Raw genomic sequence first — 14168 nt, forward strand, 5'->3', positions numbered from 1 at the left:
CTCCATGGTCAGCTGTTCTTTGCTTCAAGCTCTCCAATAGCTGTCTGGTCTGCTCTTGCGCATCCATCATCATTTTTTTCTGTGTTTCCATCATGGCTTGCATGCGCATCTCCATTTCTTCCCGTAGCCTTCGATTCTGCTGCTCTATCATGTGAGAGATCACAGGTGTTACAGTGGACAAATCTTGTACCTGGTTTTGTGGAGCTGCTTGATAAGACTACTGTGGTGGGGTCTGGACTTGGACTCGTTCCTGGAAAGGGGCCTTGGTTCTTTGGGAGTAGATTCCTTGGTTGTTGTAGATGGTCCTCTTTGGTCCTCCCAAGGCTGTTGGTTGTGGTTCAACAAATGGACCTCCTCCTCTCCAAGTTGGCATGCTCCATCCTCATAATCTCTGCTAGAACATATAGAACAAGTCTGTGCTTTCACAAGGGGTGAGTTAGGGAGAAAAGCATTCTTTAGAGTGGAAGTCAATTCTTCAAGTTTCTTGTTGGTTTCTCTTATCCCTGCATGAATATCAGCTTCCTTTGAAGTTACTTGCAGCACTCCTCGTTTTGGGTTGGTATTTCTTCCATTTTGACTTGCTCCTGTTTCCTGTAGGTCAGTTTCAGCCACCCTTTCCAAAAGATCAAAGACTTCATCCTCATAAGCCATATAGAACGAGCCACCAGCTATTTGATTCACTTTACTTTTAAAAATATCAGGAAGTGATTCATAAAAAATTTCAGCTAGCTGACATTTTTCTATTCCATGGTGAGGGCATTTTCGGATTAATTCATTGAACCTTTCCCATTATTCACTAAATGCTTCATGATCATGGGGATAAAATTTCTGAATTTCTTTTCTATAAAAATTAGTTTTGGAAAGGGGATAAAATTTATGTAGAAATTTATTCTGCATTTCTTCCCATGAGTTAAATGTTATGCCTAAATTTCTATACCATGGGAAAGCCTTATCTTTCAAAGTAAGCAGAAAATATTTCATTTTTAAAGCTTCAGTAGTTAAACCAGGAATATTTTGAGAGGAACATCGAATGTGAAAATCATCAAGAACTTCTAAGGGGTTTTGAGAAGAATGACCAGTAAATTCAGGGAGAGTGTTAAGTAGGGCATTGTCATACCTAAACATAACCCCCTCACCTACATTGATGTTGATACCGGTTTGTCGTAGACTTCCTGATGGAGTAGATCTCTCTAGCATCGTCCTTCTCCTCCCTTGTTATGGGTGACCATCTTCTGCCATATCGACTTCTTCTTTATCTTGAGCTGTAAGTGTTGCTGGAAGAGCAGGATATTGAGTGTCTAAATCTTCCTCAGCACTAGTCCCAGCCTTAGACCTTGTTAAGACCATCAATCTCCAAAAAAGTAGTTAGAAGTACCGTTTGTTGAGGGTTAGCTGCCCTCAACTTTGGCAAAAGAGGAAAAAATACAAATTCACTAAAAACAATCACCGTGCTCCCCGGCAACGGCACCAGTTGATAATTCAGATTTTGGGGTAATTAGTGATGAGCTAACTTCACTAATTAGTGTTGTTGGTTTATCCGAATTAAAACAACAAAAATTTATAATAACCTTACTAGAGTAAGGAGAGTAAGGGTCGATCCACATGGAGCAAGGGTTTTTTTCTTAGGAATTTGTGCTTTAGTTATGTATTTTTTAATAATTTTAGAGGTAGGTTTACTACATATGAAGGTAAATAACTAATTAAATGAAAATATATAACAAAGAAAAATAAATTATTATTATAATATTATAATAATATTAATAGGCAGAAAATAACTTTTTTGGTATTTTTTAGGAGTATTTGAAAACTAAAACAAAATAGGAAATGAAACAGTTTGGCGTTCTGAACTTAGTCAAAATTCGGCTAAGTCCGGATGCCAAATGGGGAAGGTGCCTTGGTGGAGGAGAGAGAAACAATGGACTGTACTAAAATCACTATAGAATGAGTTCTAGAACGAATTTTAGAGCATGGTTAGATGCACTGGAACCGTCTGGATATTGGCTAGCTGATCTAAGACTACCCAAAAGACAAAAGACGAACAGAAAAGAATGAAAAAGGATAAATAATAAGGTAACCTCTTTGTCACACCCGATAAGGTCCAAGGGACTTCTTCTTCTCATTTCCACCAGCTTCTTCAACCCTGGATGCTTCCTGATCAGCCTGGAACTCACTGAGGTGAATGGATTTATGACTCAATTGCACTTAGGCCACCAAACATTACTTTGGATTGAATCACAAGATGAATTTTACAATAGGGTGAAGGAGTTTATATAGGGAGAGAGAGCAAAGGAGAGCCATTGGATTTTTAATACAATGGATGGCCAGATCTTCTTTTCAGGGTCATAATCCACATCCATTATGGTCCTCCAATCAGCATTGAGACCTTTGAAATACCCCCTGGATGTTCAAGGCTTCTTTCCTTAATTAGCATTAAAGGTGCTATCTTTAAGTCTCCACCCTTGGATGTTTTGTGGATTGAATGGCTGGATCTTCTTCTCTGGCTTGGATCCACGTCCAAGGTTGTCCTCCAATCATCATTTAACCCCTGAAATATTCATAAATAATCATGACTGGACCTTCCCCTTTCCCTCCTTTCTTTGGCCCAACATGCCTCTCATAGTGGGCTTAGTGGACCTTCCTTAGTGGGCCTTTAGACTAGAGCCAACTGTCTTGCTTTGGGCCTTCTTTCTTGGCCTAGGGTTGTGGCTGAGCCTTCTCCTCTGGTCCAAATAGCTTCCTCTTCATTTAATTATCCCCTTTATTCATGAAAGTTTCACCTAATTCTTGCATCTTCCACATAAACTAAGAAGAGAGTGAGATTCATTCCACTTAACTCATTGAGTTAAGTGGGGTTAGTCCCACAAATGATAATAATTAACTCCAAATTAGAAAAAGGTGATTTTGTTTCAGGATGTTTCACATCTTAACATAAATGTTGATAATATATCCAAATAAAGATAAAGAAGTAGATAAATTAGCTGAGATTGCACATATATATTACTATCATTTTGGATTTATATACTCCCGAGGAGGTGCGTAGTGGTAGTCGGCGGCGTGTCTCGGTGTCGTTCGAAGTGGTACCGAGGGCTCCTCGTAATGGACTGGTGCCAGTGCGGGTCCTGACCCATAATAGTGTGGGTGGGCGGAGCTACCACCATACGTGGCGACCTTCGGTCGACGGGTAGTGGGTGGATGCTGTGGGCTACCCAGTATAGACGAGTAGTGGGGAGCATTCGGGACAGGTATTTTGTTAGGGTTATGGGCCATCTCGTGGGGATACCCATGATGATCAAGATGACGAGAACTTCTGTTCTTGGGTGGGTAGTAGTTCCTATCCGGTGGGTAGGAACGATCGTCATAATATCGCGCTGCAGGATACTCTTCCTAGGGGGGAGGAGTTCTTCGTTGTTCCCCATAGCCGTTCTCCCAGTCTTCTCATCGGTTGTAGCAGAATGGAGGCGCTAGTGGATCTTGCGGGCGGCGCGTCGGAGCTGGAAGGTCCAGCATGGGGGTCTTACCTGAGCGTTGGGGAACCTTGCTGGCCGAGGGGTCACCACAATGCTCATTCACCGAGGACTTACGCGTAGGTGCCGCGGTGACAGAACGTTGGTCTTCAGAAGCTCGAGGTGCTGGTGGTACCGTTTCGTTGAGGGGCATCAAAACCCGAGGAGCGGATTCCCTAGGCGGAGGAGGAGGTAAAGCTACGTCCTCATTCTTCAAATGATCTATGTGAAATCGTTCTTCAAATGAGATCATGGTCATAATCATTGTCGTGATAATCTATGTCGGCCTTTAGACATTGGGCTCCCGTGCAAACCATTCTATAGTCAAGAATCCACCAATAAACTTTCTACAGGTATGATAGTGATGGATGCACTGAAATGACGTGTATAGATGTGACTGAATTTTGAAATATGATGGATTTTACTTCAATAAAATTTCAAATGATATTCTACCGACCGTGTTAAGGAAAAGCTAACACGACCGGCCCTGATACCAATATGATGTAAAACGATGGGCGTGCCGGGATCATACGGCTTGTATTACGTCACAGGACAAAGATGAATGAGCTCGTAATTAATATAAAATGAAGGTCTGGTGAAAAACCCCTTTAATGAGCAAGTAAGACGATTCCGAGCGAGGGAGGATGATTAACGTCGTCCCCTAAGAAGAGATATTGATCAGATGAGACTCCCAATGACCCTGCGAGACCAACTACGACGTCTAGGAGGGAGGGGCGTTTGAAGGCTCGGAGTTGTCCTAGGTCTAAAGATCAACGAGTAATTTTCTACCGCAAGAAACCCTATCTCTCAACAGGTTGGCTATCCTATGGCACTTATTAGAGTAACCTAGGGCAGAGGAAGAGATAGCGGGAGATGGCACTAGAAGCAGGTAATAATACTGGAATTAAAGTAAGGGAGACGAATAGGCACATGATTGTCGATAATCCATGGCGCAATAAGTGTTCTGGATGCTGGCAACGAGGGTGGACCGACATGCAGATGAGAGATGGTCGTAGACGAGCGGCCGCGGGAGGGCACGCGTGGCATGTGCGCAAGGCATGCGCACGCGGACGTCAAGCGAGCAATGGCACAGGCTAGTGCTTGATGCACGCGCGGGCGCCAGACAACGAGCGTGGGCGCGGGCCGCGCGCGGGCTTGGCGCGTGCGGGTACCGAGCATAGGGCCGTGCGTGGGCTGTGCGCGTGCGGGTGCCTGCGTGCACGGTGCGGGGCCACGTGTGGGCTGGGCGTGTGCAGGCGGCGGGGCGTGCGCACGTGCACGACGGCGTGTGCAGCCGTGGGGCGCGCACGGGAACAAGGCTGCGCGCAGGCAGAGCACGTGCGGGCGGCAGGCGCGTGCAGGCGCAAGACAGCCGGCGCAGCCGCGCTCTAGCTCTAGGCGGCGGGCCGGGGCACTCAGCTAGTCAAGCGCAGCGGCACGCACGGGTGTGGGTGAAGCGGAGCGCGGGGCGTAGTGCGGTGCTGACAACGGAGTGACATCGGCGGGGAGGTGCGGCGGTGTCACTCCAGTGCTGATGGTGATGCACGGCGAGCGGCAACCTCCAAGAAGGGGTTTTCTTGAAGACTAGCCACCTCAAGAACCTCAAGAAAGAGGGATTCCTTGATCTAGGAGCAGAATTCTTGCTGGCGGTTGGCGGAATCTTGGAGAGAGGAACGTAGGCAGCGCGTACCCGGAGTGATCTCGATGCGAACGGCTGGCGACGCTTCTGCCTCGTAGGTGCCTTCTTGAATTCTAGAGAAACCTTCAGAGTGATCTCGACGGAGGATTCCTCGGCTTCAAGAAGAGACGATTTCTTGAATCTTTAAGCGACCCGGAGTAGTCTCGACGGGACGTTGAGACATGTCATCATGGAGTGATATGGACGTGATGGCGCGAGCTCTAACCACAGAGTGATCTCGACGTGGGCGAGGCTAGCCACTCCTCTCTACACTCTAGTTCCTATCTACGATAAGGTGGAGACAACTTGGAAATTTCTTCAACAAATGCCTCAACCTTCACTTGGGCATGCTATCCCCTTATATAGTGAGGATAGGTGCCAAGTGAGATCGTGGAGAGGACGAACCATCGCGAGACGTGGTTCGGCCTCTCTTTAACGGTTACAAGCAAAAAAAAAACATAACAAGGACGAGGCCCAAACATCGACCCATTCCGTAAAATCCAAGGACAAAAATAACAAAAAGGCAAAACAAATAAAAGACGAAAATAAGATGCTTACGCGGAGTACTTAAACCTTGGATGGCGAGCATGGGCGCGAGCAACTCGGCGTGGCTGGAGTCGTCCCATCCTGGCATCATCTGGATGGTCCCCCATCTTTGTCATTTCTCCAACGAGTGTAGCGGATCGGTACATCCTTAGCTTCAAACAATACAGCCCATCTCTAGTTTTTTCCTTCAGCAGGATTCAGCTTGGTTTCGTGTTCTTCGTAGGAAATAAGAAGGGTAAAATTCCAAAAACAAATCATTGGCTAATGTCAGTATATAAACAGATAAAAAGTATTCTTAATTTCAAGAACATGCAGGACGTCTTTACCGAAAAGATTCTTATCATAGGTTGAAATTTTAGAATATCCTACTGATAGAATTGCCAAACCTGTACCATTACCTAGTTGTACTTGGTCATTTCCTTGATAGACGGTTGCATTTGAGGCCAGACTTGAACCTGCAGCCACACGATGGGTTGCTCTAGTGTCTGGAAACCAGACCCCATTATCTGATCTGTTTTTTGTGTGAGCATGAGGAACATTCTAATGACCCTATGTTGTCTGTCCCATATATTCCATTCATGTAAACTCTTGGCACTCATGAGCTATGTGACCAAATTGAGCACAAATTTGACACCTGGGTTGGAATTGATTATATCCGCCTCTTCCCCTCCGTCGGTTCTCACTATATCCCTTTGCATTGTGATTTTCTCTTCCTTTGAGCTTGGTCTGATGAGGGTCCCGCCAGTATCTGACTTGCATTTTGCATAGGAGGGTAGATGTTTGTCTTTGCAGTTTGTTCATATTCCATGTAAACTTCATGCCCTTTGCGGTTAATCAGAATATCTTCGAATTTCAACTGATCAAGATTACCCGTAAAGCATAAAACCAACAGACTGTATTCAGTCCCCAATCCACTCAAGAACATGTAATTCTTTGTGTCCTCGTCTATTTTAGCTCTAGTCAAATCCAAAGGTTTAGTTATAACTCAGAAAGGCATGACATAGTCATTCACAGTCATTGTACCTTTAGGGGGTATGAAACTGTCTATGTAATTTCATAATTCATCCTAACATGCAAATAGGAGCTAAATTAGTGTTAATTTCATCGTATGTTTGGGTTTTAATGATTAAAAACATAAATTTTCACGCGTGTCATCATGATTTTTTTTAAAAAATAATTTATTTGAATCTCAAGTTAAATAATCTGTTTAATAAATAACTAGGTCAGTATATGCATTTTAAAAGCTTTTAAAATAAAATTGAAAAGAAATTAAATGTTTAATTGATAATTTATATAAAAGGCAAGAAAATAAACAATCAAATAGATTTTAAAAATTAATAATACTTTTTTTTGCATTAATAAACATTTTCTACGATTTATTCCAGTTGGTTTTTAATTAAAATGGTTTTCTTTTAATTAGCCCTTATTGGGCCAGTTTAATCGCTAATTGGTTGATGATTTGAGCAGGACAAGCACAAAGATGCCGCAAGCCAATCAGAGGCCTCGATAGTGCCTTCGTTGTGCAACACGCCCGTACACATAACCGTGTGTGTCGCTCACCACACGTGTCATTCATAGAGACCAATTGCATGCAGCTTAACTCGTTGCATGCGACGCAGCGAGTGAAGCCAATGCGAATGCGAATATGCAATTCAAAATGTGTGCAAAATCTTGTCCATGTAAATTGCACATACGTAGCTCCGTGCGTACGAGCGAAGAGCTGTACATGACAATGCACGGACCAATCGGGCTGCGTTGTATGTCAAGCATACAATGCGAAAAGGAGAAACAAAATAAGGAAATCGAAAGAAGCTGTTATTCTGATTTCGCGGCGACAAAAGCCGGGAAAACAAAACTTTGAGCTCCATTCTTGATTGTTAAGCTCGAGGATTAATCTCCTAGACCCCTCGAAGACTCAACAATGCCCTTGATGCATTTTGGAGCTAAAATTTGACGTGATTTTTGACAATCCGGCGCCGCACTCGTCCCAAAATTGCAGTACTTATTTGTGGGAAATCCGGTCCTTCGGTAAGCAGGATTCGATGCCCTAGTTCGTCAAGATGTCCTCCGGTCGACACCGAGGGTAACGGCTCGGTTTCGAATCGGGATCACAATCGGACGAAGATGGGCAACGTCATCCGAGGATGCTAATGGACAGGTATGTACGATAACGATGATGCGTGAAAAATCCTACTATCGTACTTGCGTGCGAAGGAGAGCAGTGTTGCCGTTCCAGAGATTGACGGGGTCGCATCTAGTGAGGTCAAACGGACCTCCGGAACCTCGTCCAAAAGGGTCGAGGGCCAGTGCGTCGCCAAATGGGGACACCCCGCTGATGTGATCACATGCGCCAGGAGAACCCAACTCGTACCGGGCAGGTAAGACTCTCGTATAGGATTCATCATTTTCTCAACCTGTCTTGCTCTCACCTATCTATCCCGAGCGCAGAGGAGGCAAATCAAAAGAGCACCGAAGAAAGTAAGAGACGTGAAGAACAGGGTTTGGAAGTACCTTCGTCGCACTGGAGACGGTTATATCGTAACACAGGAGCTGGAGAATCCGTAAGTCCGAGGCCGCGGGCGATGGAGTGCTACCGGGGAAGGTGCACCGGTGGCACGAATAGACGACAACGACAGGGGAGGGGGGATGTAGAGTGCAGGCACAGAACAGCACTAGTGTTGTATGTCGGAGCAGCGGAGGGCACAATCCGGGGGCAGCCTGGTGACGGGGCTAGGCACAGACTACGGCGCCCGCACTGAGCTGGCGGGGGCAGTGACAGGAGCCGGGAGGGCGCAGCCCCAGAGCTGACTCCAGCATTGAAGAATCCGAGCACAGCCCGAGCCGGCAGGCGTCGTCCACAGGCACAAGCGCAATCCGCAGCGCGCAATCTGCAGCGTGGGCGCAAGCGACGACGGTCGGTCTACGCAAACCGATAGGCGTCGTTCGCAGCACGGGAGCGCGCGGCGGTATTCACCCTGTACGGGCGGGGTATGGCTGATACGGGCGCACTGCAGGGTTCGGCGAGTCAACGGTGGCGTCCGCGTAGCGGTTGTCGGCGGTGAGGAAAGGCGACAATGGCGCGGAGTGGGGACGGCAGCTTGAAGATAGTGGGCAGCGGGAGTGCTTGCGGTAGGGGCTGGTCGGGGCATCCATGGCTAGGAACGGTGGAAGTGGGGCGAGACGCGTGCGCCGCTCAGAGGTGGCGAGCTGGGCGAGTTGACGGTGGGCGGATAGCGGCGATTACGCAACTGGCGGCGACAGCGATGCAGGTAGACGAGACGCGGCCGGTCGGCGGCGGCGAAGGCCGACGGTGGGGGCGGAGGATCGATCATTAAGGATTTCTTGAGCATGGAAGTATCATTTGCACTCATTTATTCCAAATTGGCTATATCTCATGTGCATTATTTTCCTACTTACTAACCCCACTTGATTCTTTGAATCAAGAGGATTAGATCTCACTTATTGGATTTAATGAGTTCAGATATGGATCAAGCATCAAGAGAAGTGCAGGTGACTAAGAGGAGCTGGCGAAAAACTATAAGGAAGAAAAGCCTTAAAAATCTCCAAGAAGCATAATTGAGAGAAACCTATAAATAGCCTCTTGAGGGCTCATATTACGTTGTCCAGAATTTCCAGCAAAACAAGCTAGGGCTTGGAGCAGATGAGTTCTGCAGACCCTCCAGGAGCTGATGAGCATTGGAGCAGGGGAGGAGTAGCAAGCTGAGGCATAACCAAGACAAGATGAGCACCTCCTTGCCGGAAGGATTGTGACCAAGATCGGTGCGATTGTAGTGGTTTCAGCCATTGTGCTTTTCCCCATCTAAGACAGTCTAGGTTGGACTGGGAAGCACCGAGCAGTGTATTCCCAGTGTTCTACAACTGACATTGTACTTGTTTTGATTATTTGAAGGTTTATTGTATGTTTAAGTTGTTCTTCGACTCTGTTTGCCCCAAACAATTCCACAGTTTTCCATAGCTATTGTGTTTGCATTCTACTCTGTAGCAGCAACAAGCCTTGCTCACCCAAATTCGTGCACAACCAAGGCCCCAACAGCCAAGGTCGTGCGCAGCAAGCCTATGCACAACCAAGGCTGCTAGCAGCCAAGGTTGCGCGCGGTAGGGCTGCGCACAGCCAGGACTGCCTGCAGCCAAATCCGTGCACAACCAAGGCACCAGCAGCCAAGGTCGTGCGCAGCAAGCCTGCGCACAACCAAGGCCGCTAGCAGCCAAGGTTGCGCGCAGTTGGGCTGCGCATAGCCCAGACTGCTTGCAGCCAAGGCTGCACGCACCCGAGCTGCGCGTAGCCGCGCCACTAGCAGAAGACGCCGTGCGTAGGGACAAACCCGCGCGCAGTAGTCGCCGCGCGCAACAGACGCCGCGCGTAGGCAAAACCCGCGCACAGCAGTCGTCGCGCGCAGCAGTCGCCGCGCGCAATAGACGCCGCCCGCAGGCAAAACCCGTGCACAGTAGTCGCCGCGCGCAGCAATCGTCGCGCGCAGGCGCATCTCGCGCGTAGCTATCGCCGTGCACGGGACCCACCCGTGCGTATGTGCGCCGGGTGTTTGCTGTTTTGCCACTTCCACAGACGTGAGCCTGTGGGTAAGATAAACATCAGTGAATTATTAACTTCTATGGACTAATCTTGGGAAAGAAATTGTTATTCCACTGAGAAGTTATTCTACACATCTTTTCTGAGGAAACTAATTGAATTTCACTGAAGATAATATCTCTAATTGTTAAAACTGAATATAGAGATCTGATAATCTGCATTGCAAATAAAAAGAATTGTTATTATTTTACCTGCTCTCTATGGATCGACACCTTACTCGCCCTAAGGCTGTGAGGTTATAAATATTGTTGCATAAGCTCAATCCTCACACGATTGACTGATAAATAACCAGTAAAAATACAATGAATTGGAGCTTATCAACTGGCGCTGTTGCCGGGGAGCACGGTAGAACATTACTAATTTTTTCTTTTCTTTTTAGTTATTGTTGACCCATTTTCCTAAAGCTGCAGAACTTAAAAATCTTCAGCTTATTGTCCTTCTAACTTTCTTTTGAAGTCTATGGTAGTGACAAGGTCTAAAGCCGGTGAGAGATCTGCAGAGAACGTTGCGCGAGATGCCACTCCAGAATCTACAGTCACAGAACCAGAAAACCAGCCGGAAAACATGGAAGAAGAAGGACGTCAGCAGCATGAGAGAAGGAGAACTATGGTGGACAGATCAACACCCTCTGGAAGCTTGAGGCAAACGGATGTAAATTTAAACATAGGTGAGGGTATTATATTCAGGTATGACAATGCATTAACACACTCCTTACCTGAATTTAATGGATCAGCTGCACAAAATCCCTTAGAATTTCTAGATGACTTCCACATTAGGTGCTCTTCACAAAATGTTCCAGGATTATCTACAGAAATGCTAAAAATGAAGTACTTTCCTTTGACATTAAAAGATAAAGCATTCTCTTGGTATCGTAACTTAGGAATCACTTTAAATTCTTGGGATGACATGCAGGGAAAATTTCTGCAGAAATTTTACCCTCTCTCCAAAACTCATTTTTATAGAAGAGAAATTCATAATTTCCATCCCCATGAAGGTGAAGCATTTAGTGAGGCCTGGGAGAGGTTCAATGATTTGATGAGGAAGTGCCCTCATCATGGAATTGAAAACTGTCAACTAGCCCAAATTTTTTATGAATCTCTTTCAGACTTCATGAAAAATAAGGTGAATTTAGCCACCGGTGGGACTTTCTACACTGCATATGAGGATGAAGTGTTTGACATTTTGGAGAGAGTTGCAGAAACTGGTCTGCAGGAAATTGGAGCAAACCAAAAAGGGAGAAATCTGCAGCCAAAGAGGGCAGGAATTATGTAGGTCAATGCTAAGGAGGCGGAGCTGCAAGCAGGCCTTAGGGAAACCAACCAGAAATTGGAGGAGCTCACCTCCACCTTGAGGAATGTTTTCCTGAACAACTCTCCCATTATTAAAGCAAAAATTTTCTCTCTATGTTTCAGCAGAGAACAGGAAGATGGAGCTTGCCAGTCCATGGAAGAGGAGGTGAAAGCATTCAACCAACAACAACCATGGGCTGGCCAAAAGAAGACTGGTTTTCAACCAGGGCAGCAAGGCCCCATTTCAGCCTCCATTCCAGCAGAAGCAACAATTCCAGCCTAGACCTCAGCATTACCAGGTTTCCTCTCAAACTCAACCTGATTTTTCTACACTAACCCCGGTTATTTCAGACATGATAGAGAAGCAAAACCAGAAATTGAGAGCAGAGATGGAGATGCGAATGCAGGTGATGATGGAGTTCCAAACAAGGCAGATGCTGGAGTCACAAGAACAAATGAGGAAGCTGCTGGAGAGCTTTCAGCCTGGAACTTCTGAACCTCAAGGTACACAAATAGAACCTAACTGCACATCTAGTAGATTCCCTACTAAAACCATGATAAATCCATGCAATCTACACCATGTACAGCATTCCATTCATGATGAGATGAGTGAGGAAGATCCTAAAGTTCTAGCAATCTCAAAACTGAGAAGTGGGAGAGAACTTCAGGACCCTTACCAGAATTCTGCAGAAAACTCAAGGAAGGAACATGAGCAAAGTAGAGAAGAAGAGGAAACTTCTTATGCTAAGGAGCCTCTACCTTCCACCCATACTCATGATGTTCCTTATCCCTCGGCTCTAAAGAGAATAAAACCTGTCATTGACTATGAACATAGGTTGCTAGAAAATTTTTAAAAAGCCACTATGAGTGTTACTGTAGAAGACATGCTTAAGTGTGCACCCTCTTTAAAGAAATACCTTAAGGATTCTTGCACTACTAGAAACCCTAGGGAAGTAGTTAAACTTTCAGAAAATGCATCTAGCATTTTGAATGCTATCCCTATCAAAATGAGAGATCCTGAAGCCCCTTTCATTACATGTGAAATAGGAGGAAAAACCATTTCCAAAGTTTTATAAGATACCGGAGCGAGCATAAGTATCATTCCAACAACTTTGTACGAAGAGTATGGATTTGGAGAATTGGAGGAAATTCATATGGACCTACTCGTAGCTGATGGGACGGTTAGGCAACCTGAAGGTAGGTTGACTGACGTCATGATTGATAACACCAAAATAGGATCTAAAAAAGAGCTAATTTTGTCATATTTTTAGGACTTTAATGCGTAAAAAGATTAATTTTTAATGCATGTTACCATGATTTTAGCTTATAACAAGAATTTCCTTAAATTTCAAAGTAAATGATGTATTTGACAAATAATTAGGTCAATTTGGACATTTTTAATGGTTTTTAAAACATCATTCGAAGGATTTAAATGCTTTTAAATTGACCTATTTCTATAAATAAAATACAAAAAAAAACAATAAAACTTATTTTAGACGCTATTAGGACATCTTTTCGCATTATTAACCTTTTTCTTTCATTTTATTTCAAAGTATTTCATTTACAAATGTTTTTTTTATATAGACTGGCCCTTATTGGGCCAGCTTTCAGCTCTAACTATGCTTATAAGCGCAGGGCTCACGAACGAGGCGATCCACACGCAGCGCCGCGCGAGTTAATCAGAAGGAAGAGCCACAGCTTTCCGTGTGTGACACACACGTGCCCGATCCCGTGCGTGTCGCGCACAGAAAGAAGACACGGGAAGGCTCAACGAGCCAGTGGCATCGCGTCGTATGCCCACCATACGACACGAATTAGATAAAAGTTCTAACAGAATCGGAAGAAGCTGTTCTTGTGATTCTGCGGTGATAAATAGGAAGAAATGTGAAGATTTCAGATCATTCTTGATTTGTTAAGCTCAAGGAACGATCGCCTAGCCTCCTTGAAGACTCAAGAATCAGCCAGGAGCGATTGGGGAACAAAATTGAGCTGAAATTCCGCAGATCCGGTGCCATCGTCCTTCGTCAAATTCAAACCAAATCCGAGAAAAAATTGGCGTCCGTTGCTCGAGATCAGCTCGAATCAACTCCGTGATAGTTTCTGGTATATCCAGGTCTCTCTACCTTTGATTGTTTCACCATATTTCATCGTTAACTTTTTGAAATTTACACTCATTTATTCTCGCCGTCGTTCTTTTTATGCTCCGAGTTTAATCGTTTTATTTCATAGATTTTAGTTCGTTTTAAAATCGTTTGGTAATAGTTTAGTCTAAACCTCCTCTTTCAAATCTTATCTGAAATTAGAATCGAATCAATCATGAACTGGATTCACGATTCCGTTCATCTTGAATAAGCAAATCGTGAATTCGATTTAAAATTTGCCGTTTTAGGACATATCTACAATTTGGAAATAAATAGTATAAAATAAAATTGTTATAAAGATGCTCTACAAATCCCATAAAAATTAGTTTCTTTTATTCTTAAAAAATTAGTAAAACGTCTTCTGACAAAAATAGTGAAATAAATCAAATTAAATACAAAACA

The 14168-nt window shown here is 44.9% G+C and overlaps 1 non-coding gene and 1 pseudogene across 1 annotated transcript; one reads left to right on the plus strand and one right to left on the minus strand.

The window, feature by feature from the left end:
- Window positions 1-742: 742 nt before the first annotated feature.
- Window positions 743-836, plus strand: LOC144701577 (small nucleolar RNA R71; annotated as a pseudogene).
- Window positions 837-11288: 10452 nt separating this feature from the next.
- LOC144701547 (small nucleolar RNA R71) lies at window positions 11289-11397 on the minus strand. The gene has a single exon (XR_013581040.1). It is a non-coding gene; the product is annotated as a small nucleolar RNA R71 (small nucleolar RNA).
- Between the last annotated feature and the right edge of the window lie 2771 nt (window positions 11398-14168).

The sequence above is a fragment of the Wolffia australiana genome, chromosome 3 (assembly GCF_029677425.1).
Source record: "Wolffia australiana isolate 7733 chromosome 3, ASM2967742v1".
NCBI classification, from domain to species: domain Eukaryota; kingdom Viridiplantae; phylum Streptophyta; class Magnoliopsida; order Alismatales; family Araceae; genus Wolffia; species Wolffia australiana.